Genomic DNA, 26026 nt, shown 5'->3' with positions numbered 1-26026 from the left:
ATATATGCATTGTTTTATATTTAAAAGAATAGTTCACCCAAAAATGAAAATTACCCCATAATTTAATCACCCTTAAGCTATTCTGTGTTTTATTTTATTTTATTTTTTTTTACTTTCTGATATTTTCTTGGCACACTTTGGGTCCATTAGTACCAATTGAGCATCATGTCAGTGCCACAGCCTACCTGAGTATTGTTGCTGACCATGTCCATCCCTTTATGACCACAGTGTACCCATCTTCTTATGGATACTTCCTGCAGGATAACGCACCATGTCATAAAGCGCAAATCATCTCAGACTGATTTCTTGAACATTACAATGAGTTTACGGTGCTTAAATGGCTTCCACAGTCACCAGACCTCAATCCATTAGAGCAGCTTTGGGATATGGTGGAACGAATGATTCGCATCATGGATGTGCAGTCAACAAATCTGCAGCAACTGCATAATGTTTGAGGAACATGACAAAATCTTTGAGGAATATTTCCAGTACCTTGTTGAATCCATGCCATGAAGGATTAAGGCAAAAAGGAGTTCAACCTTGTATGAGTAAGGTGCACCTAATAAACTGGCCAGGGGGTGTATATGATGTGTAATAGGAATGATTTAGATTGTTTTGTTTTTCGTTTACCAAGTATTTATATCACTTCCCCCATTATACAATATGCTGTGTAGGCTGTACTGTAAAAACTGTGCCTAAAAGCTTATGATATTGTATGTAATAAAGTTGTGTGCATGCTTGTTACCAACTTGGCAGAAAATCAATAGTAAGTTCAAAATAAGAAGAAACTGCAAGTGACTTCAACACCATTAACAGAATTGCATAGACAATAGCTTTCCAAAATCAGGGGTCAATATACGGACAAACACATACAGGAGTTCTGCCCCATATATAGTCAGACAGAAAAACAAGCTCAAAATATAATGTTATGCTTTAAATAAAGTATCAAATCCAGTGCTGTTTTTACATTTCAGCAGCCAAATTAATAAAAGAGGATATATGTACGTAGAAGCAATTTCACAACAACACGATAAAAGAGGCCTTCTGGAAACCCATTCAAGCATGCTCATGCCTGCAGCAAACTTTACTTTGCAGACTTTATTAGATGCAGAATAAATATGCCAGTAAATAATAAATGAGATAAAGTGAATGTCTTTGTTCCATTGAGTTATAGCAGAACACTGCACACTCAACGTTTCGAATTTTGCTACCAGTGTTTTATTACCAATATACAGTAATACAATTTTGGTTGTTTGGCCATGTTCACACATAAATGACAGCTTTTACAGGTCAAATCCATTGGGCTTGGCTGAATTAAAAGTATTAATACTGCACACACTTAATTAATGTCATCAATCTTTCAGTAACAATTCTGAAATAACAATAGGGCCAGCTCAGCCAAAAATAAAAATTTGTGGTTAATTTACTCACCCTCAGGTCAAAGATGGAGGTGACTTTTACCGAAGGTTTCCAGCTACCAGCACTTTAAAAATCAAAATATATAATAGACTAATTATAAGAAAAAGCATTTAAAAACACTCATTTTCAATCATTTTCCTTCAGATTAGTCTCTATTTTATGTCACCACAGCGGAATGAACCACCAATCATTCCGGCATAGGTTTACGCAGCACATGTCCTTCCAGAAACAACTCAGCACTGGGAAACAGCCATACACTAACTCACACACACTGGCCAATTTAGTTTATTCAATTCAGTTTAGCTTACAGCGCATGTCTTTGGACTGTCTGGGGAACTGGAGCACCCGAAGGAAACCCACACGAACATGGGGAGATCATGCTCCACACAGAAACGCCAACTGGTTCAGCTAGGACTCAAACCAGCAACCTTCTTGCTGTGAGGCGACAGTGCTTACCACTGGGCCACTCATTTCATACCAAAAATAAATAAATACCCATGGGTACAAAAAATTTACTGAGGTCTTATGAAGTTAATCTATTTATCTCTGTATTTATTGTACCATTATGTGCTTAGGAATGTTTGCCAAAGCTTTGAATTAAAGATAATAATGTTATAAATAACATTCAGTTACTTTCTTAGACTAATCATTTCCCTTCATGAGATCTCAATGTATCACTTGAGACCAGAGTTATAAATATTGTTATCATTATTATAAGCATATGCTATTTTGACTCTCTAAGTGCCCGTAGCTGTTGACTTCCATTTTATGAACATTCAAGTAGCATGGTTACAGCTAAAAAAAAAAAAAAAAAAAAAACGTTTCCAGGGTTCTACTTGGATGGTCTAATGCCAAATTCACACTGCACGATTTTAGCCCTGATTTTCACTCACTGACAGGTTTTGTGAAATCCCCAGCAAATGCCCGGAATAGCAGTCAAATCTCTGCTCATTCACAAAACTGGCAGTCACGAAGCAAATGATCAAATATGCAATCATAGAGAATCACAGCACAGGCATATATTTGACATGCTACTGTAAATAACTGGAACTGTCTGCAATCCAATGCAAATCGTACAATGTTAAAATGAATTCTGGCTGAAAAACACATTGATGACCTACAGCCAATACACAACATGATGGATTCAGTTCTTTTTGAATGTTTGGTAAAACCTAGGCAGGAGCACCCATGTCTTTTTGTTATTTTGTCAAGCCTACTACAACAGAGTATCCCTTATAGTCTCACATGAGACCTCTGATTTTACAGAAGATCTTGCAATATTCCCTTATCGGGTCAAGTGGGTGTGTGGTTGTGAAATGTTCTTTGTGAGCCAGACAGAGTTGTCAGCAATTCTTCCTATAGTAAGGTCAAGCCGCAGTGTATAAGCTCCTGTCGCAAATTGTGCAATGTGAACACAGCAGCCACTGAATGCTATCAGATAGTCATGTAAAGTGAAAACAACAGTGATCTGATGAAAATCACACGGTGTAAACACCAAAAATGCAAATTAAAAGTGTACTGTGCCAAAAGTAAGCCCTATGTTAACTGTGTCCAAAAGTGCAGTCAACTTCTCTAAGCTCAGAGGCATCAGTGATGGATCATCACACAGTGGAAATGTGTACTGTGGTCAGATGAATTAGTAATTCAGGTATTTGTTGGAGAAATGATTCCTTATAATTATGTGTAAACAATTAAATCAAGATGTCTTGTGAACTACAAGGTTGTCAGGCAGTAGTACAGTAGTCAACATTTGAAGTGAATACAAATCAATTTAATCAAAGTTTTCCCAAAACTATTCAACAACACACATTCTTGTTTTAGGACAATTTGAAGAAAAAAATATTTGATCCACTTCAAATGTTGACTACAGTACACTTTTATTGAAACTTTTTAAAATGTTGTATTAATTAAATGTGGAGTTTCAACTGGAGTCAATATTATCGATAATTCTGCCAATAAATAAATAAATAAATAGGTTAAATACAATGACTGTAAAAAATATGGACGACGCGACAGCCCTTTTTCCCATTGAACGCCTTGAGGGCAAAACGCCTGCTTGACGGGCACAAACTGTCGCAAAAGACTGCTGAAATTGGAGCCAGACATGCGCAGAAGGATTGTCTGATGGAGCCAGAGGAGGAGCCGCGAAAATGAGCGTAGTCGAGCTTCCAATCAAACGCTTTATGTAAAATCAACTACGCCCCCCGAACTTCTCAGCATGCGTTTGCTGTCATATCAACACAAATGGATGTAATAACGTTAACAAATATGAGGGTTTTATATATTCAATCGCACCAGCTCCAGGCCGCAGCGCACAACTTACTCGCGGCGTCGCGGGCTGATTCCGGCTCGCATGCGGCAGCGCCGGCTCGCTCGGCCGCCGCATCTGGCTCGATTGACTCGGACTGGAATCGGGCAGTGAGTCCAGGCATCCGGAGTAGGTCCAGCAGAGGTAACATTAGTCAGTCTGAGCTCTAAGAGATAAGTCTCCGGCAGGCGAGAATCTAGCCGGAACTGTGTTTTGCTATCTGGGTGGCTAGGCGTGTATCAGCAAACTAATAAAGCCCGAAAAAAGCCCTGAACTTAGCGAATAAACAGTGTTCCACCAGGATCATGTATGTCAGAAACTATAGTTTACTGCTGAACTCATTTTGTCATGGTAAAATAACACAGAAATCGAATAATAACATTTCAGTCTACTTCAGTCTCCTGCCGAAGCTCAGACGCCGCGCTTTGAGAAACTGTCAATCACAGCTGTCAATCACGATGACACGCCCAGCATTAAATTACTGCTAAAAACAAACTGTTTACAAAAATGAAGATCTGCACCTATTTTAGCACAATAACCAGTGCCTTAATCGACCAGAACTATCTTTCGGGACATTTTATTGCAAGTGTAATATTTTCTTTTTATTTGGGCTCAAGTCTCCTTCATTAACACGGAGGAGGCGGGCTTTATGACTTGTACTGCAGCCAGCCCCCAGGGGGCGATCTAACGGCCGAAACCTTCACTCGAAAGTAGGCTTGCGGCACACTTGGTTAAATACAACAAGCTCAAGAACTCTACACACCCATTCCCATGAAGCATAGAATATATATATGTATGTTATATATATATATATATATATATGTATGTTTGTCTCCATGTGTGTGGATCTTCATGGAAAATATGTCGAAAAGTCCTACATGACGGTAATAGTTTGATTGCGATGTTTATTTAAAAAATGCCACTAATATATGCATACTCCACATCTTAATTCCATTTCTGTTTAGTTCAGTTATGACTTTAGTCGGATTAAGGTGATCAAAAATTGCTGTTTTGAGCTCACGTAGACCTACAGTTTACTGAATAAACAGTTAACACAAGTACATCTTATTGAACATCATTTATTTTCATCACCAATTATCATAGTAGAGCAGTTTCTCAAGCAGTTTGTGATGCATTTTGGAAACAGGAGATGGGCCCCTGTTCTAATGCGCCACCTGACTTGAGAAACCTGTTCTCAAAGACTTATTATTTAGGTAGCACACATATTCTGAATGCCTTCGGCAGAATTCAAATGAGCCGTTTTTATCTAGATTAATTCCAAGACTACAGTGAGATTAATCTAGATTAAAAATAATTAATCTATGCCCACCTATAATATATATACTAAGTCCACAAGATCATATGGGTGTCCTATTTATCATTTTAGTTTTCAGAATGTGCTCATGATTGCCCCCTTCACAGCCATCATGAGGAGCTTAGGCAGTATAGGTGAAAAAATTATAAATGACGAAATGTCATAAAACTGTATTGAAAATCATGATTAGTTAAACTTTGTTAAATTTCTATAGTTTTTACCAGAAGTTTAAAAACTGTAGTATGGAGAAGTACAGAAAAGTATAACACATGCCATGTGGAATGTGTAAATTATTATCATTAATATTATATTGGTGCAGATAACTAAAATGATCTTTTACTCCTCTCTCTTACTAGATTTACATGGAAATGCATATTTTCAGAATAAATAAAGACTTGTTTGATAAGGAATCGTTGAGTGAATGACTCCATGACTCATTTAAACCACACATAAGACTCTCACTTATCGCCACCTAATGGCACAACAATGTATCCACCAGATAATAAGCAAATTAGTGAAGGAATCTTTTAGATGGCATGATTTGTACAGATTTGTCACAGAGATGCAGTTTAAGTGATTCAGGAATCCTTGCATTTATAAAAGAAGAGAGCAACCCCATAGTTCTAGCCTTAAGAGATTTTGTGTTGACATACAGTGTGGGAAATTCCCCATTTAAGCCACTATTATTACTAAGTGAACATTATAGCTTTGCATAAGAATTTGGCTTCTGTAAAACACGGTGTTTCCATTTAACGAAGATAAGTAAGCTCACAGTGAGAGCAAATAATGACTGTGACATTAAAGCAGACTTTTTACTTCCAGACTCGCTTGCCATTAACCACCAGGGGGTGCAAAGATGACACCCATTTCACCCACATCTTCAGCCAAAAGCCTTCAACACAACCGACGAAGCTCTCAAAGACATTAGATTACTTCAGCATCTGCCATCAAGGTGGATTTAAGATCATCCACTAATCAAATCATTCCGTTCAAGGGCTGAATCGAGATGCTGCAAAGTTCAAGACACACATGTTGCACATCCAACGCACTGTGTACACATATTTCTTCTATAAAACAGAGAAGCACCGTAACCCTTATCGTTCACATATAGCTGAGATTAGGGTGACTTCGTTGGATTTAAGGTTTAATGTTTGACTTTACGTGTATGCTTGGGGAGTCACGAGCACAATTAAGTTTCTTGCATCACAGGCTCACATTCTATTTCACAAGGTCTCATAATCCCAAATGCGTGTAGAATAATAAAGCAGTAATTATCATAAAAAGTAACCAGTGATTAAACTAGAGGGACTTAAGTTATAAATAATTTACCAAAAAAGGGGACCTAATTATCATGCAAATCATGCAGTGTTCATTGACTATCAATTGTTGCTGTGACTAATGCAGAACAATTGTGACAATTTACTTCAATGTGCATTTGGCACACAAAAGCTTCTAAATGTTTGAAATTGCATGTAATAATTTATTAAGTTCTGCCTATCTAGCCGATTTGTCAGGCTGATTCAACATCAATGATTCCCACGCCGTGTGTCCACAGAATCAGAATGATGTACATCCAAACACGGCTTTAAAGTCTCGGGATCCAAAGCAATTTCCCATGCAAACCTATCCATCACATGTTGAATAAACTAAAGGCAGAATAGACCTGCATGAAGCAATGAAGCGAATCGTCTTACCTGTTTTAAGCTCGTCGTTTATTAATGCTTCCTCGGTTTCGGAGCAACGAAATCACCGCTGTTTATTCTTCTGCGAGTGTTTTATTTGGCTTAATATGAGCTTTAATGATCAGCTGTTGTTTTATAAGCACTGCGCGCGCGTGCCTTGTCAATTCCCGCTGTTCTGTGGTGCCCGGTGCAGCGCTCTTCAACACGATTAAAGAAAAAACGAAGCCTTAGCGGACGGCACGCCGTCAAAAACTACTTTCGAAGGCCACTTCATCTTATTTTTTTCTCCGTATATATCCGTGTGATGCGAGAGATGCGGGGCAAGCGCGCGCTGTCAAGAAAAGGAGGAGGAAAATCCGCATCCCAGTGAGAAATAAATGAAACAGATATCCTCTTTCGTGTCAAATTAAGTCAAGCATCGACCGGCGTTCTTCTTCTGCTCTCTTTTCTTCACTTTGCTTTTCCCTCTTTCCAGAAATGAGTAGCTTTGAATAAAGGTTTTGAACGCGTGTGATAAGAACCCGATAGCTCTCCTCAGTCTTCTGCCTCAGGACCTGCACTGAAACAGCTCTCACTCTCTTCTCCACACACGCGCAAACACACATACACGGTCTCCCACTCGGCTCAGTGCATCTTTCTGGCTGTGTGGGATTTCTTTACGACTAAAATGCGACTTAGACCGTTAAAATACCTATATGAATGGGAATCGAAAAGATTTGAGAGATTCGGGCTCTTCGTTTACCTTGACGATTCCATTAAGAGATCTTTTAGTACTTTTGCGGAGGAAATACTTGCGAGAATTCCTCTGAAATATTAAGAGAATATTAGCTGCTTTTACTGCCCTCAGCAGTCTGTTCAAAACAGTCTATTACAGAATTCAACAATGAATTTAAGTTAGATTTAGCAGCAGATCACCTAAAATAAAATCATTTGTTGAAGTGTTTAGACCACGAGACTAATATGCCTAATTAAAATGACAAACAAAGAAAACAACATTTTTAAATCGTTAAATGTAGTTTGCTTGGCCTATAAATTAAAAATAGAGCACAGGCTACATTTTAGTCCATTCAGAGTCATACACGATTAGCCTGTCATCCATTAGATGACTCAAAAAATTACAGTTTCCGTTCATTCAGCCTGATGTGATGAGTTTGGTTCATAATATAATATGTCAACAGGAACCATTGGTAGGCCTGTTCATTTTGTCATACCTACATGTTTCACTTTATTTTCTCTTTCTCCTAATGTTAAAATATAATAAGCATCGTCTCACACACAAAAAATGCAGGGTTACTTCTGTAAACACATCTTTGGGCAGGGTTAAAACAGCTGGGCTGGAGTGCTGCAAACACACAGTTGGGTTACCCATGCCTGGTCAACCCAACTGAGAAGGCAGTAAGGGGTTTTCTATCCTTTGAACATCTGAGTTGAGTTATTTTGACCCAACTGGTTTATTCATTTTTCATGGAACTTTCTTGATTCATCACGATGTCACACAGCAATGGAGCTTGCAAGCAGGATTACGAGGTAAAATTAGTGTTACCTGTGTAAATATCAATTACACAGTTTACCAATATCTGGAATAAATGGTGCTAAAGGTTTACCGATTTTAATGAATGTAGCTTTTTATACGTCAATATGTGAGTTTTGCCTTTTAACTGAATAAAGTCGCCACAAAAATTAGGCTAGTGAAGGCAAAAAAAAAAAACTGCTCGTCTTAAAAAAACGGCTTAAATGCATAATTTTTTGTTCCATTTTCTGAAAAGAACCGATTCATACGAGTTGTTTGTTTGGGAATCAAACTGGCTTGCGCTGTATGTTTCGCTCCATTGGTTTTGAGTCACTGAATAATGCAGGAAAAAAATGCCTATTTTTTTGTTCTGTTAGATGTAAGTAATTCAGCCTAAAAGTAACCCAGTTTCATTCGGGAAAATCATTTGGTTCAAATATTTTTAAAACAAAATCAAAAATGCGTGAGAACCAGCGATCGGTTCCCAGCACCAAAGCAGCCTCCTCAAAAAATAGCCTCCTCTCTTTCTTGCTCTGTCATGCTGTATGTGAGCCAAAGTTCCCCCGTATTTCTCATCAGGTGAACATAACGTGCTCTCTGATCGGCTGCATTAGACAAAAGCATCGCTGTTTGCTGCCAATGAGTAATTCATTAATCACATCTTCCCATACTCCACATGGTTTTGTGAACACGCTCTCAGCCTGAGCGGAATAATCACGGATGAATAACAATTGACCAAAATGAATCACGAGAGTGAGTAGAAATTCATATTTGAGCAAGCAGGTTGTCAGCAGCATCAGTAAACTCTTTGCACAGCAGATGAAGGATGCGGGAGATGGGAGCTCTTTCATTTACTCCATGCACTGCCCAAAAAAGGAAATTCACACATTATCATGAGATCAAAGGCTCTTTCTCTTCACATCCACCACAGCTCTCCATACAATTACCTCTTGAAATAGTTAAACCGTGCGCACTAGACTCCAATAAATGATAATTTTACTTGTGTGCGTGGTGCAGAAATTATTAATCACTGTCAATAACAACAAACAAGAGATCTGGAGAATGCAAGTTTTTTTTTTCTATGCAGGTAATAATTAATGAGGCCTCTCATTCGTCCCACCGCCCTTAATGATGTATTTAAAATTTAATGCATTTCTAAACCTTGAGTCAGTGAGCAGTGCAGGTGTTCGATAGTTTGTGTGTCAGCATCCCTGTAGAAGAGCCTGTGAATCAGCAAGGCTGGAGCTCTGCTAAGCGAGGACAAATCTCCACGGGCCGAGAGCTAGATTTAGGCTAAATGGACGCATAATCGTCGTGAGGAGAAGATACGCATCTGTGGTTGAGACACAACAATCCTGCCTTTTATGATGTGCCTTTAATAGAGACGTAGCTCTTGCAGAGCCCTTTACGTTCTTAGCCAGAGCTAATCCACGTTTTCTTGACATTTTGTCCCTACGTCGATGTTCGCAGCTGGATAATAAGAACAGATGTCAAGCCATGTGACCTTTTCCTTCAAACATACAGCAATCATGCGACCTGTCATTCCAACAGAGATGCATACTTTGAACTCCCAGAGACGAGGTGGGGAAAGGGGGCAGAAGGAGGCTCTGCTAAACTGATGACTTGAAAGCTCTGCAGATTTATGGGTCAGCGTCAAGAAAGAGTGTCTCCAGTCAGGAAAAAAACAGGTTTATTAGAAAGTTTTAGAGTGTTTCTCCCACCTCCAAGGTTAAACAACCAGCCTGACTATTGATAAACAAAACCAAGTTTATATTTTCTTTACAATTTAAAATATTTCTGGGTGTCACGGTGGTGAAGTAGGTAGTATAATCAGTTCACAGCAAGAAGATCGCTGGTTCGAGCCTTGGCTGGGTCAGTTGGCATTACTGTGTGGAGTTTGCATGTTTTCCCTGTGTTGGCGTGGGTTTCCTCTGGGTGCTTCGGTTGCCCCCACAGTCCAAAGACATGCAGTATAGGTGAACTGAATAAGCTAAATTGGCCGTGGTGTATGAGTGTGAATGCAAGAGAGTGTGGGTGTTTGCCCAGTACTGGGTTGTGGCTGGAAGGGCATCCACTGCGTAAAAAATATGCTGGATAAGTTGGCAGCTCATTCCGCTGTGGCGACCCCTGATTAATAATGGAACCAAGCTGAAGAGAAAATGAATAAATGAATATTTCTATTAGTGCATAAAAATAAAGCAAAATTTCAAATCAGAACGCAAGTAAAAACATGACATGAATCTTTGTAATTATGTCTTCATTTATAGAAGTTAAAAAATTAAGTCAAATCACTGACAGAATTTGAACAAGATTAATGAAGTTAAAAATCCATCCATTTTGTTTTATTAAATATTTATAGTTTTTAATAAGGTTTTCTGCTATACTAAGACATTTAACCCTCATAATACAATCAGGTCCTTTCTGGCAGTTTTGAAAAAAAAAATCCCAAAAAATGCATCTAATATTTGTTTCTTTTTTTCTAGTTTTCATGCAGCGATGTTTGAAAATATATACCGTAACAATGACACACTTTGTATTCTGCTCATGAAGGCATGAAGTAGTTTGTCACAAATTCATTCATCAAATCATTTTGCTTCAGCATATGCCTTTCCAGCTGCAATCCTCTTGCATTCACACACATACACTATGGACAATCTATTTTCAATTCAATTCACCTATAGCACATGTCTTTAGACTGTATGGAAAACCGGAGTGAACACTGGGAGAACATGCAAACTCAACACAGAAATGCCAACTGACCCAGCCGGGGCTCGAACCTTTGACCTTCCTGCTGTGAGTCGTCAGTGCAGTGTCAAAAAAAAAGTGAAATTATCTCTGAAGTCATATTAGTCTCAAAAAAAATCATCATATTATGTACGGTAGTTAGCGGTAGTTAGCCTTTTCGTTTTTTGCTTTACCCCAAAAATGATTGGTGTGACTGAATTTTGTTGATTAATATTTATGCTCATTGACAATTTGACAATGAAAATTTTCATTCAATTTCTTTTCGGCTTAGTCCTTTTATTAATCAGGCGTCACCACAGTGGAATGAACGGCCAACTTATCTAGAATATGTTTTATGCAGCGGATACCCTTCCACCCACAACCCATCATTGGGAAACACCCATATATTCTAGTTCACACATACACTAAGGCCAGTTAAAATTTATTAAATTCACCTATACCGCATGTCTTTGGACTGTGAGGGAAACCGGAGCACCCGGAGGAAGCTCACTCGAACACAGGGAGAACATGCAAACTCCACACAGAAATGGCAACTGACCCAGGAAGGGCTCAAATTATACTTAGTATCATTATCAAACATTTCAAAGTAATGTTGTTTTCTTAAAAAATAAGAATGTCGGTTTCACAAATCTGGACTTTTTTTTGAGCAAACATGGAAGTGAATTCCGTTAATTTCAATGAGTTAAATACTTTAATTCTAACCAACTTCTTATCTTATTAGTATTTTTTTAGAGAGAGAGAGAGAGAGAGAGAGAGAGAGAGAGTAATGTGTAGTAATATCATTGGTAACACCATGAAGTCACATATACACTCAATTACTGAGAAGCTGCTGATGAGATGCAATGTGCTTTAAACTCCATTATGATTTTTCTGATCCAAACGGGCCCAGAATCTGAAAATAGTTTACAGAATCTGATTGTGTCATGAGGGTTAAATCCATTTCGGCTTCTGCGTGGGCCTACTTATTCCTCTAGGTATGCTGTCAATGGCCTTCTCCCACTGGGATTCTCATGAAACGTCCTCGTAAAGGAAACATCTGACATCTGTAAAGAGGAGAGGACCTGCAAGTTTGATGAAATGTACGAACGCATATCCACTTCATCTGTCATAAAGACACACACTCACCTTGTCAGTGAAGGAACAGAAAGCACAGACATTTAATCTCCAAAGATGTAATGACACTTTTAACCTCATATCAGAAGTAACTGCATGATCCGAGCCAGTGATTTAAGATTCGCATTACGCATATCTAAGTGAGCCAAGTTTGAAAGTTATCTAATACTTTTCTTCTAATGGATTTTTTCTCTGAAACGCAGCTCGTGAGGCAGCAGATTCATTCTGTACTCAGCTGAAATTAAATCTGAAATGTCATATATCCCATGTTTGCTTGTTATACCACAAATGATATGAAATTTCATCTTTTTACACAACAAATGTATATTCGAGGCGTCGTTCTGATTCCCCTGGCATCGAAGCCAAAGCAACAGAATGCGAGCATTAAATCTACTGCTTAAGTCACTGCCTTTCCATTACAAGCTACATAAGTTTGTGCCAAAAGAAATTAAGACAACCCATGCGTTGGTAAACAGATGTAGTCTGCGTCTGTTCCCGGGATGATGAATCTGATTTCCTGTGTTATCTTCTATGGCGCGCAGATATTTCTTGTTTTATCAAACACACCGACTTGTTACAGTGAAGAGTTGGAGCTCACTGTGAAATTTCATCCATCATCGGTGGCAAAAGACAATCCGTTGACGGTCTTTTCATAGCCCCTAGATTTATTAACTCAGCTGCGAGGGGCCAAGGAGATGATTTGCCTGTAGAAAGGTTGTTATACTGAGGCAGTTCAATCTCATGCCAGAACCAAGGGCATTTGCACTTCATTATCGCAGAATAATTTCAAATAGAAACTGCAAACCAGACCGCAACAGGTGATGCATTATTACAGATGGATGGCATTCGGAATGGCGCAGACCATCAATCAAGAGCTCCATTTGAAGCGATGATGCATTGGGGCAAAATGCAGATGCACATTAGGCTGCAGAGCGTTAGCCATAAATGATCTCCGCATTTCAGCAATATTCTACCGCCAATAAGACAAGATGCAGTGCAGCACGCGCAAATACGACTGTGATGAGAAATGAATTGGACAAAACAGAGGTGACACTTCTGGTACTGAAAAGGATCTCTTGAGTTGGAAAATCAGTCATGGTCGTCCTTGTCGGGGCAAACTGCTTTGAGACTGCATTATGATGTTTGTGATCATAAGAGCCTTTGCCAGAGCTGTTTTTGCGGCCCATCTAACACGAGGGAGGGTTGTTTATCTTTGTCCCTGTCCAAAAAAAACCTGCTCCTATTGATTGAGGGAACTGATCCTGACTGGAGAGTTGATGTTCATAGTTCTTGGTGTACTTCGGCGAACGTCATATTGTTGTTGATATCGATGTCTGGTGAAGCAAAGGTTCAGAGCAGTGGTATCTCCAGGGTGCCGCACTTAGAATAGCATTTTTTGGAAACATAAAATACATTGTTCTAAGTTTCATAGCACATTACTAATACTATAGTATACTATAGTGTACTACACATTACTGTTTTACTACTATAATCTACATAACATATAGTATACATTACTTTGGATATGCTTTGCTGTATGTTTCAGATACATGCCCTTCTTGCACACGTCTAAAAAAAAGTTAGGGCTTCTAGTGAACCACTGACCTAAACACAACCAATAGTGTTTTCAAAAGCAAACATTAAAGTAAAATGCACTGTGAGCACTAGTCATGGGACCATAAATAGTCTTGGATATAGGTTTACTGTGGTTTGGATAAGTCAAGTTTTTAAAACCAATAAAATGTTCTGTTATACCATTTCTACAGTATTTGAAAGACTATGAAAACATTAGACATGTCACTAATATAGTTTTGAATGGGGAAGAGTCAAAATAGTGAATGAAGCCCTGCCTACTAATACAGGAGGCAATCATCAATTGCTATAGACTGACGTTTCTCCCGGGAGAAGCTCAAACCAGGCATCAACAAACGCACTGGAATCTCAGCGACTACCTGCTTTACCACCATGAGAAATCTTGACAAACTTTTAAATAAACCAAGTGCACTTGAAAACAAAAGTTTTTGGGTAAATATAACATTTTTTTTTTTTTTTTTTTTTACATGTTTTTCACAACTATTTTACAAATTTATTTAGGGCAACAGTAGCTCCAGCAGAAAAGGAACCTCCACACTAAAATTCATCGGTCAACCTATGATTCAGGTAACATTTGAAAAACAAAAATCACATATGCACCAAAATCCTAGCATGCTATGAACAGTGCAGTGGCTTATTTTATTTTCAAATAAAAGAAAGGCATCTAAAAATTCCTTTAAGTTGCAAAAAAATTGTTTTTTGAAACTAACAACAATAGTCAATGCTCACAATGTGAGTGTGTGTGTGTGTGTGTGTGTGTGTGTGTGTGTGTGTGTGTGTGTGTGTGTGTGTGTGTGTGTGTGTGTGTGTGAGAAAAGAGCAGAGTGTGACAAGCTAGGAGATCTCCTCGCCAGTTCTTGGAGTTTTTGCTCAATAAAATAGTTAGTCGTCAGTATTTTCAAGTCCATCGTCTGTATTTACATTCACCCACTGGCAGGCAAAATCCACGCCTTACACTATGAAGCGTGTATGCACTGTGACTAATTTTATTTTGTTGATTAGCTGCTGGGCATTTCACTATGTCTTGCGCTGAAGGCAGTCAGTATCGACTTATCGCAACAGACTGTAATCGGTCCAATCAGAGCAGATTAGCTTCGTGCTAAGGAGGGGTTTGGGAATAAATGAATCACTGATCGATTCATATGGGAGTCGCTGGGATACTTAGGTAAAACTAAATGCAGATTACAAGATAATAAAAGTGTTTTTTGACCTTGCATGCATATTAGACTGTTGTTGGAGACCCTTACATAAAAAATATGACCCTATTTCATGTATAATATGGGCTCTTTAAAAATAAAGAAAAAAAAATCAAAGGGGGGCTAATAATTCTGACTTCAACTGTATGTTTAAGTACATGTATGTTAAGCACTAATTTCCAATGAGCCTGTATTGGCACAGAGTGTTACTACCAACACAAATCAAGTAAAGATGGTTGATTAGAATGATTTATGTAAACATCATTAACAGCACATTTACTACCACTACAGTAATTTAGCCCTAGACAAACAATACCACCAGTCAATATGCTGCTATAAACCCAGCAAATTACACACATAATAAGTAAGAAATATATTCACACAAAAAAAACGTATATTATTTACAACGGATTTGGTTACATTATTTTTAGTATTTTTTCTTAAATGGTTTGTATGGAAAACCAAATTTGATACTTTAATGTTAATAGTCTCTTCCACATAAACACAGTGAACACGAGAATGACTTTTTGACCCAAGACATTTTAAGCTTGACATTGTAACTATCCAAGTGATGGGTCTACAAATGCTAATATAGGGTCAATTTGAGTTTGAGTCTTTGGCTAAATGTGAAAGGAGCATCATTGACACCACAAGCAGAAGGTAGAGATGAAGAAACCTCACTAGTTCTCAAAAGTAACATGAATATGACATTTTTTAAATCCTGTTGGATATTTTCATGGATATTTCTTAAATCCTGTTTTTGGATTTAGGTTTGATTGGGTTGCTTGTGTGGACCAAACACTAACTTTAACTAATGTGTGGGCCGATATTGACAACCTAAACCCTTGCAGTATCTTTTTTTTGAGACATATTCGTGACGTATTGCCGCTTTGATCTTCAGAAGTCGGCTCAGAGCTTGCCTTAAGACCATTTCACTCTAAACATCACAACTTACATGAAGTACAACCCAATGAAGTTCTTAAATCAAATCAGATCTCTATGGAGCTATTCATACCAATCACAATCAACTGCATCATAAGAAAGCTGGGAAGTATTTTTTCTTTGTCACTCTGTAATAAAATGGACCAACCAATTTGTGCTTTCCAGAGTCAAAACCTTCACCTCACTGAATTGTAGTTTTGTAAGAAATGCATATTGACGATATGTAGCTGCTTCAAAGACGTGACTTGTTTGCATTTTCCTGAAAACTAAATGGGATCAAGGACCACATAACCATCGTAAATAAAGTTAAACAAACTTCCCATTATTTTATATTTGGACAACATTTGTTAAAGATACAACTATTAAAAAATCTGGAATGTAAGGTTTCAAAAAAATGTTATTATGTTTGAGAAAATCCCCTTTCAATTTGTCTAAATTAATTGAACTGTAATGCAAAAAATTGAGTTACAGTAGGTAATTCACAAAGTAAATCTTTTTTGGAACATGACCTTCAGGTAATATTTGAAAGACTTTTGGCATTTAAAAAAAAAAATCGATATTTTTGACAATTGCCAAATATATACCCCTGCAACTTAAGTCGGTTTTGTCAACTTCACACAATATAAGATATTGGAGAAATCCTAAAAAAAAATTCTGCGCTAAATATTGTGATATGATTAAAGTTTCATGAAATAGTTTGAATAGCACTAATTCACAGTTTTCTGGGGAGTCTAACAGTATTCAGGTACAGATACGGAATAATCACAATGGAAAAATACTTTTCTTACTTTGCTTTGTCGCGTTTCTCCAAATATCTAAAAATTCTTAGACCAAGCAAAAAATTATGTTTTGTCCCTCCATGGCCTTGCCCCTGAGAATATTTCTGAACTAGTTAATATACATCAACCCGTGAGATCTCTTCGCTTGAAGGATTAACTCTACTTGACAGTTCCGCGATCACGCTTAAAATGTCGAGGTGATGTAGCTTTTTCGATTGCAGCTTCAAGACTTAAGAACATCTCCTATTTTGGAGTCATTTCAGAGGTCACTGAAAACACACTTATTTTCTTTATCTTTTATCCATGTGTTGTGAGTTTATGTATTTTGGCCCTTTGTATGTTTGCATGTATTATGTGTTTTTGTGTACAGCACTTTGGTACGCTTTGTGGTTGGTTGAAAGTGCTCTAGAAATAAGTTGAGCTGAATTTATTTTCAACTTCTGAAATAGGGCTGCACGATTCTGGCTAAAATGTGAATCTCGATTTTTTTTTTTTTTGCTTAAAATCGAGATCACGATTTTTTAGATGTAAAATAAAGATTAATATGAGTAGGCTATTATTATCATTAATTCTCAAACATATCATCACCTTGGAATTATAAGGTTCTATCTGCGTTCTGAATGATTTTGAGATATTGAGCTTCAAAGCAATTCATATAGCAAACAGTATGTGTGCAACATTTTTTTTTTAAGTTTTAAAATGGAAACAATAATTTTAATAAAAATGTCAATAAATAAATTTTTACAAAAATGTCAGGATAGAACCTTAGAATTCTAAAGTGATGATATGGTAAAACAACACTAATAAAATTAGACCTATGTGTACCTCTATTGTTGCTTAAAATGCTAAATGTTGTACAGTCATTATGGTGGACTTGAACAGACTTTCAATATGTCCTGTTTGTTAATTCACAGTAAAATGATGACATCAGAATACAACTATTCATAATTATAAAGTTGAATTATTATGTTTAAGACATGTTTGTCATTTTTCATTGTCAGCATTATTAGACCATTTGTTTCACTGATAAAATCAGACATTTTTGCATTATATTCAACAGTATATACGCTAGAGTAATACTGACACTGTAAAACATTTATTTTCATGCACACCACTTTGTAAGCTATGAAAGAAAAAAACATATTAAATGCTTGCTTTAATCATAATTGTAAAATGCATTATGACTATTTAAATGATGTGCGCACACGTTTCACTTTCACTTCCCAGTGCGGCTCATGACTGCCGTCACTGTAATAAAACACACACATGAAAATCATTCTTTCAGCGCAGCTCTCAAACGATCGCTCTGTGCAACAAACTAAACGTTATTTACAACGTTCTAACTTGTTAATTACAGCAAATGCAGGTTCTGTTCACTAAAGTAGCCGTCAAAAGTAGCACGCGTTCTCGGTAGCTCGTGGTCAGCTCACGTGTGATTTTGTGGCCGCAAATAAATCATTACATGACAAAGAAATCACAATTCTGAGTGAATTATACCTTATAAATACAGTATGTGACACTTTTAATGGCAATTGAAGGTGTTCATGTTCCTGTGAGGACCTGTGCGGCCGCCTTTAAGCTTCTCTCCTGACTTTGAAAATATAATTGGCTGAATTGTAGAAAAGCTGAATTAAGATGTAGGGTCGAGTCGAGATTGTGATCTTTTTTCGATTAATCGTGCAGCCCTATTTTGAAACAACCAAAATTATCGGCCAGTGGGCAAAGTAATCTTGTTTCTGCTTTGAAATGTAAATATTTTGATTAGAAACAAAACAAATATCTTTTATAAATATTTTTTGGCATAAATTCCATATAAATACAGTAATAAAATACATTTCTGTAGCTCCTGGTCAACTATAACATTGCATATATTGCAATGCAACTATTGCGGATGCACACATAGCAATATCAATGCTGAAATGATATACTGTCAGCCATACACAACATTTATTTTAATGGTCGCAACATACCAAGTACACATGAATTGTGCTATAAGTGATTGGACCATACATAGAAAAGCAAAGGAAGTACAGGTTTCACATTACTGGCAAACATACTGAATAGTTTGTAATCTGGAAAGAGCTAGTTTGCATTTTATTTCACTGACCGGGCATTCCGCACCACAACAAACACGCACATTTGACAAGAGACCATTTGCTGTGAGCAGACTTCTGAGCTTACGATTGTCAGCCTTTGTGATCTGCCAATAAGCCTTTTAGCTGCCAATTAGATTGTAGTACTCTCAGCTCAGCTTAACACAGTTTACAATATTTAAATCTATTCCCGCGCCTCCCTGGCAAAATAAGTGGAGGAAACGTCAAGAAAAAAATAGAGTCGATTTCTTGCGGGGGTTAACCAGTACTGGTTCAGTAGCTCCTGAAGAGTAATGTGCAACCTGAGCAGGCTTGGAAAATATTCATTAGTTATGAATCAGCCAATCTCCTGAGCCTGAATGCACTGCTGTGCTGTTGTGTTTGTGTCAGCCAGAAGTATAGATTCCTCTTCTCTCTCAGACAGACAGCTGCGTAACGGCTCTGGCATTCCACCAACAGGCTACCACAGAAAGCCTAGTGTTCGAAAACCATAAAACCGAGACCCATGTTCATTTAACAAAACTGCCATTCAAAGAAATTCTCATGATATATGACAGAGTTTAGAGCAATTATGCAATCAGATGCCAGTAGTTAAACTTTTGAATTTCGTCATCAGTGGGCCTTTATTGCACATGTAAAACTTAAGATTAGATATTAAGTAAAAATGAAGCTGCCAAAATTAACAATTTAGCGCAAATTCATTTTAAACAGCACTCATTTTAGTTTTTTTTTTTAAATACTTTAATGTGTACTTGTTTTCTTTGACAACCAAGACAAAATTGTGAAAATAGAGTGTGACTGTTTCATTCATTGTGTAATCTATGGTGAAAAATTACCAAAAAATATGGGGGGGGGTGTAATACAAAAATGTTTACAAACTATGTATTTGGCCATGTCTTTCATTATGCCAAGAATTTTCATTTTGGTGCATTCCTATAAAACAATGTCTGTGTCCCAAATTGCATACTTTCATACTATATAGTACGCTAAAAACAGTATGCGAGCTGAGTAGTATGTCTGAATTCATAGAATTCAAAAAACAGTATGACCGAATGACTTATTACTTCAGTTGAGATACTGAAGTGCACATCCAATGCATGCTGCAATATCCTATGATGAACTGAGAGAGAATTCATGAATGGGAGCGGAGCGACGCAACTGGCGCAGGAGGAGCATGTGACATTTACACCAGGCTGTGCATGAGGAAAGCCAAGAGAATTATCAGCGACTCCAGCCAGCCAAGCCATAGACTTTTCTCTTTGCTACCCTCAGGCAGACGGTTCCGCAGCGTCCGATCACGCACCAGCCGGCTGAAGGAAAGCTTCTTCCCACAGACTATCATGCTGATGAACACTTAACACACCAACAATATGTAGCATGCACTGCACTTCAACCAAATCATACTTGAAACAACACTGACTACAACTATGTGGACACCTATTCATTGTACATATCACTGTCAATCTTACATTATCCTGACCTGTCCTTTTTTTTTTGGAAGTATGCAGTTGTATGTTGCACTGTCTGGATTTTGCACTGTCGTTGTATTTGCATCTGTACTTTGTACGGTCTGGAGCCAGCACCTAAGCTTTTCACTCAACATAGTACACGTGCTGCTGATGATGTGAAAATAATAGTGATTTGATAAAATGGAGAATGTAGTATGTCCCAGTTCCATTCATACTACTCGCATTCATACTGCTTAGACAACTTTTCTAACGGTCAAGTAGTAAATTAAAATACAGTACCTACTGAGTAGAAGACGACGCAGCCCATGATATGTTTTAGTTTGTATTGCGTCAACTTAAGAACCTGATAAGTTGTTATGTAGTTTCCAAATGCATCATTAAATTTATTTAAGGTATCAATTAAGGTATTCATTTAAGGCACAGGTTTTAAACTCTGGAGGGCGGAAGCTCTCAACAGTTTAGTTCAAAAGCTAATTAAACACACCAGATCAAACTAATTGAGTCCCTCCGTCTCGTTTAAAAGCTACAGGTTAAGCTGTGGTCACACTGCACTTTTCTCCCCAAAGACTTCCATTCATATGTGCGCGAATGCACCAGACCGGAAAAGCAAGCGCACATGAGAAGTTTCGTAGTTTGTTGCGTTGCAAAGTTCTTGCTGCGGCCCTTCAGGAGTTGAGTTTGACATCCCTGATTTAGGGTAATCTCAAATTAACTGGTGGTAATCATGCAAATAATCATAATTCGAATAATCGATTTACAAAAATACAAAAAAACCTGTAGTTGAATAAAGAGATGTTGGTTAATTAGATCAAGTAAAGATACATAAAGTGACTAAGTGTAAAAAAGGCTTTAAAGTGTTTTCTGTGTAATGAAAATATCTGGGGTGGCACGGTGGCACCTTTAAGCAAGAAGTTCGATATGGGTCAAGTTCCAGCTGAGGCCAGTCGGCATTTCTGTGTGGAGTTTGCATGTTCCTCCAATGTTGGCGTGGGTTTCCTCTGGGTGCTCCAGTTTTCCCCACAGTCCAAAGACATCCGCTATAGGTGAACTGAATTAAGTAAACTGGTCGTAATGTACGGGAACGGCATCTGCTGCAAGATGAAATAGTTGGTAGTTCATTCTGCTGTGGCGACCCCTGATAAATATGGGACTAAGCCAAAAGAAAATGAATGCATAAGTGAAAGTATCTGGCTATAAATTCCCCCTTCTTTAAGCAGCAGAAATGCAGTTAAGACTATGAAATGTTAATATTTCATGAGCAGACTAAATCGGTTTACACATGCCAAGCTCTAGTGACAAAAACCGAACCTCATGGATAACACAAACACACACACACACACACACACACACACACACACACACACACACACACACACACACACACACACACACACACACACACACACACACACACACACACACACAACGAAACTCCAGTTTGCATTTCAAGAGCCATATTTTTGATGCATTGTGTTTTGAGCTGTCAATTGAACTTGATAATTTGGTACTTAGAATTATGTTTTTTAAAAATAGCATTACATGTTTAATCATGACTTGACAAACCACTGGCACAGTTAAATTAATAAATTAATCAGCATATTATCTAATCAATTTAATTAAAGTGTTTGTTCAGCTTTATTTTAATTTCGCTGTTTTTCCATGTATCGTATTTGTCGGTTTACTGGAGGTCGATCAGCTCTATATGTCAGTCAAAAGCTTAGACTTTATTAAGGGCTAATCAGACTAAATAGACATTTTTCCTCTCGAGAGAATTGAATTTACTGCAAGGGCCATTGTAATGAGACGCTGTGAGTAGAGAAGCCATCAATTTATTCCTTGTTAAACAAACAGAATTAAAAATCAAACTAGATCTGCACTTGCCAAAATGCTTTAATGGGATATCTCACTCAAACATTTAAATTCTGTCATTATTTACTGACCCTTGAGTGGTTTCAAACCAGTTTGAGGTTTTTTTCTCTGTTGCATGTGCAGATTGTTTGATGGTAAACAAAATAATTTTTGCATTGATTAAAACTTAAGTGAGGATGTGTTAAGTGTCAAAATTATGGTGACTTTAATAATTTATATTGGTATACATTTTACATGCAGACTAAATAACTAAATAACTAAATAAAAAAGGACAATAACATTAGCAAAATTTAAGGGGTCAAAACCAAATCTTTCTTAGATTTATTTTTTATTTTGTATTTTTTTTAGCTGAGACATGACTAAAGTATCATCATTTTTTAAATGTATATAGTGTATATAGTACAGAGCAAATGTTTTAGGCCAACATTAAATCAATTGTTTTACTGATGGTATACTGTATGTGACCCTTTAACAAAAAACAGTCATAAGTGTAAATTTTATTTGTAATTCTTTATTATTATTGAGATTTACAGTATACAGGGTCAATAAATTATCTTTCAGTTGATGTACAGGTTGTTAGGATAGGAGTTTAGTTAAAGTTTGAATTATTTTGGTTTAATTGTTAGACATGTGAAAGACAATATTGGATAGAGGCTGTTTGTCCTGCTCTGAGCTGCATTTCTACCAGTGTTGTTAGGAATAATCTCTGAATTGATAGAATTGTGAAAGGTGCATATTTTAATCCATTAATCTATTATGCCATTCCTTCTGGAAAGGACTTTAGTGGTAATAGTTTTAATTTTTAGCATGATAAATAATTGCAGTGAAATCCTATTTGGAAAAAAAAAAAAACTGATGAAATGGCCTCCACAGTGTCCAGACCTGAATATTAGAGGCTGTAGGAGATCACCTAGACAGAAAAGAAAGATTTGACAGTCTAATCCTAAAGAAGAACTAAAGAAGCCTGATATGACAACAAATTATTTAAGAGAATGTCAAGACAATTAGACAAAACAGTTCAAGCTGTGCTTGGTGCTAAAGGAAGCCACATTAAACACAGACTTTGCTTGAAGAGGAAATGTTCTGCTGTTGATTTCTTTTGTACATTATCCTATATTTTCAGTTTGATTTAATAAAGAGGCTGGTTATACATTGTGCAAAAGTTTTAGGCCAACAAAGCTGGTAAACTGCTTATAGAATTTTATATATTATTTAAAAAAAAATTTTACAGTACTTAAATTATTTTTTTAAAGATATATAATCATTATAATGAGTAAGATAAACGTTCAGGGTTAGGTTTAGGGATATTATTACCTACAGTATACTGACTATAGTAACTACATGCACTGTTAGTATTTTTAGAGTACAGTACTGGCAGACCAGTTGCCGGCAAGGTACTGTAAAATGGAAAATGGACTAAAGTAGAGTAACTGTAATTCATTTTACAGTAAATGGATTTTTTTTAACATTCAGATTATATTTTAAAGTATTATTACTTGTCTATAAATCACTAAATGGCTAAGGACCCCATTACATTACAGATATGCTCTCTATATACAACCCCCAAAAAAAATCACTCAGATCTTTAGGATCAAATAAATTAGAAACTCCAAGGTTTCAGTCAAAGCATGGTGAATCCACCTTCAGACTCCTGCTGCTTCCAAAAATTATCTGATGTGCTCCAACATTAGACACATTCAAATCAAGACTGAAAACACATCTGTTAGCTGTGCCTTTACTGTATGAGCACTGTGCTACGTCTGACAGTACACACTATTATGTCTTTCTGTTCTTTTTCAATCTTTTAAAATGTTTTAACACATTTTAATCTGTTTTTAATCACTTTTATTATTTGTTATTATTTTCTTATACTCGTTTCTTTTTTCCTGTTTATGTAAAGCACTTTGAATTGCCAGTGTGTATGAAATGTGCTATATAAATAAACTGGTCTTGCCTTGCCTTACTTAGTCTCATTTTGACAGTATTATAGAATGCTGCAAAATATTGCTATATTCTAATAATTACTAACAACTATTATATGAACTTGCAATGATACAGTTTATCATTGTATAGCAAACATATCATTGTGAAACAGGACAGCAAAATAAAATCCTACCATTGATCCCCTTACAAGAACGTCTTCAAAAAGCTCAATTTTCTCAGGAAAAAAGCCATCTCAGAATAAAAGGAAGGCGAACGCATTTACAGAGAAAAAAAAAAGTGGATGTACCTTAAAAGTGTGTTTCTGTATCTCTCAACCCTTTCATAAAAACCACACGTTAAAAGCCACACTGAACTTTTCCGGGGCCGTCGGAGGAGCGCAGAGCTGCCCTTTTCCCACAGAAGCCAGAAGACTATCAGACGCATTAAAGTGGACAGCAGGATGTCTGACTGCCTCTTTAGAAGGGCTCCGTATTGAGTTTGACCCGCAAAGGTAACGGACAACAGCACACAAGTCATTTTCATTCCAGTCAGGCTTTTGTTATCCAGCTGCTGCCCGTGTAGCGAGGACTGACATTAGCATGGGAGCGTATTGATCTGAATGCTGTGACAGTGTTTCAGATAGATTAAATCACCTGACCTTTTTTGTCACCTACAAATAATTCAACTTTCCCAAACAAGCATTTCATTGCGCCTCCTGTTATCTCACTTTTCAGACGGATAAAGACTGGCAGGAACAGGTGTAGTGTTTGTTAGCAACGTCATCACCTTCTGACTATCCAGCTATGAATATGAATATCATCTGTGAACAAAATTTTATGTCCAAATTGCAGAGATTCTTGAAAATGACCAATTGTATGGTTTAGGTTTGTGGCATTTTGAAGGGTTATATATGAAATAAATAATGCTATTTTAATAAAAGGCTTTATTTTTGATCAATTTAAAACCACAGCTGAATAAAAACTGCAGAAAGAGGAGTGTATTTTTAATTTATTTAGATAAAGTGAAGTTTATTATAAACTAATTGAGAGAATCTCATGCTTATTGCCATGGCTGGTCCCACATAAGCCAGCTTATAATTTACTAATCAGATGAATCCAAATGCACATAAATATCCAGATTTCCTTACCATAGTCATCTTCGCCTTGAAGTATCTCCCCATACAATTGGACAGCATGCCAAATACGCTTTATTATCAGTCATCAGCTAAGTGTGAACTCTTGAATGTTTACAAATGGATTAACATCATTCATATGTAAGGGTGTCACGATCCTCCAAATCCTCGATTCGATTACATTTTCGATTCTAAAGGCACGATTCGATTCTCGATTCATGAATATAAATATATATTATGAATATAAATATTAATTAATTATTGACCAATTAATTATTTGTAGCCTACCGTTTAAACTACCAGACCTGGATTTTCTTTGTTTTACCCATAAACAAATCATACAGTAAATGAATAAAGGCAAGATACACACATAATTAACACCTTTCAATCACTTTTTCTGCGGGACTCGTGAATAGGCAGTGATGTGTCGTTTTAATGGCGTCGGTAAAAAAGACGCACATCCAACAGGAACCAGCCAACAGTATCTGAGGTGTTCGCTAAAATGACTAAGTACAAGTGAGTGAAAGATTGAAGCAGTCCTCTGACTGCCTGGACCAGCTGTCTCGAGAGTATGGCTGTGTGTGCGTCTGTGTCTTTGTGGTCACGTGATGTGCATTTTTAGAGGTAGAGAGGAAGGAGGGCTGCTCAGAAATGCTCCACGCCACTGTGGATGTCAAATCGTTGTCGTTCTAAAATGCCATTTAAAAACAAAGACAGTGTAAACAGGGCCTGAGTGTGTACTTTTCGTGAGCGGATTTGCAACGGGGACGGGCGGAGGATCGCTATGCCGGTGTTGTCTATCGGACAAACCGTACGTAATACGTACATAGCAGAGCTTGCAAAACTGTGCTTTTTTGTCGACAACACGAACGTTGTCAACATAACTCACTGGAAATCCAAAATGCTTACACACCGGCGACTTCATTGAAAGAGGAGAG

The 26026-nt window shown here is 37.2% G+C and overlaps 1 protein-coding gene across 8 annotated transcripts in view; it reads right to left on the bottom strand.

Annotated features, from left to right (window-relative positions):
• grik4 (glutamate receptor, ionotropic, kainate 4) overlaps positions 1-26026 on the bottom strand; it is a 647232-nt gene that overhangs the window by 608299 nt on the left and 12907 nt on the right. For 3 of the 8 annotated variants that reach the window (XM_073923687.1, XM_073923681.1, XM_021466413.3), the window contains exon 1: positions 6737-7285. The exons of the other annotated variants lie outside the window; for them this stretch is intronic. The gene's annotated coding sequence lies outside the window, so the exon portion shown is untranslated. Of the gene's footprint in view, positions 1-6736; positions 7286-26026 lie in introns of those variants that run through there. 8 annotated transcript variants of the gene reach the window in all.

Source organism: Danio rerio, chromosome 15 (genome assembly GCF_049306965.1).
Source record: "Danio rerio strain Tuebingen ecotype United States chromosome 15, GRCz12tu, whole genome shotgun sequence".
NCBI lineage: Eukaryota > Metazoa > Chordata > Actinopteri > Cypriniformes > Danionidae > Danio > Danio rerio.
Note: the sequence above shows the minus strand (reverse complement) of the source record. Positions and strands in the feature narration are given on the sequence as shown.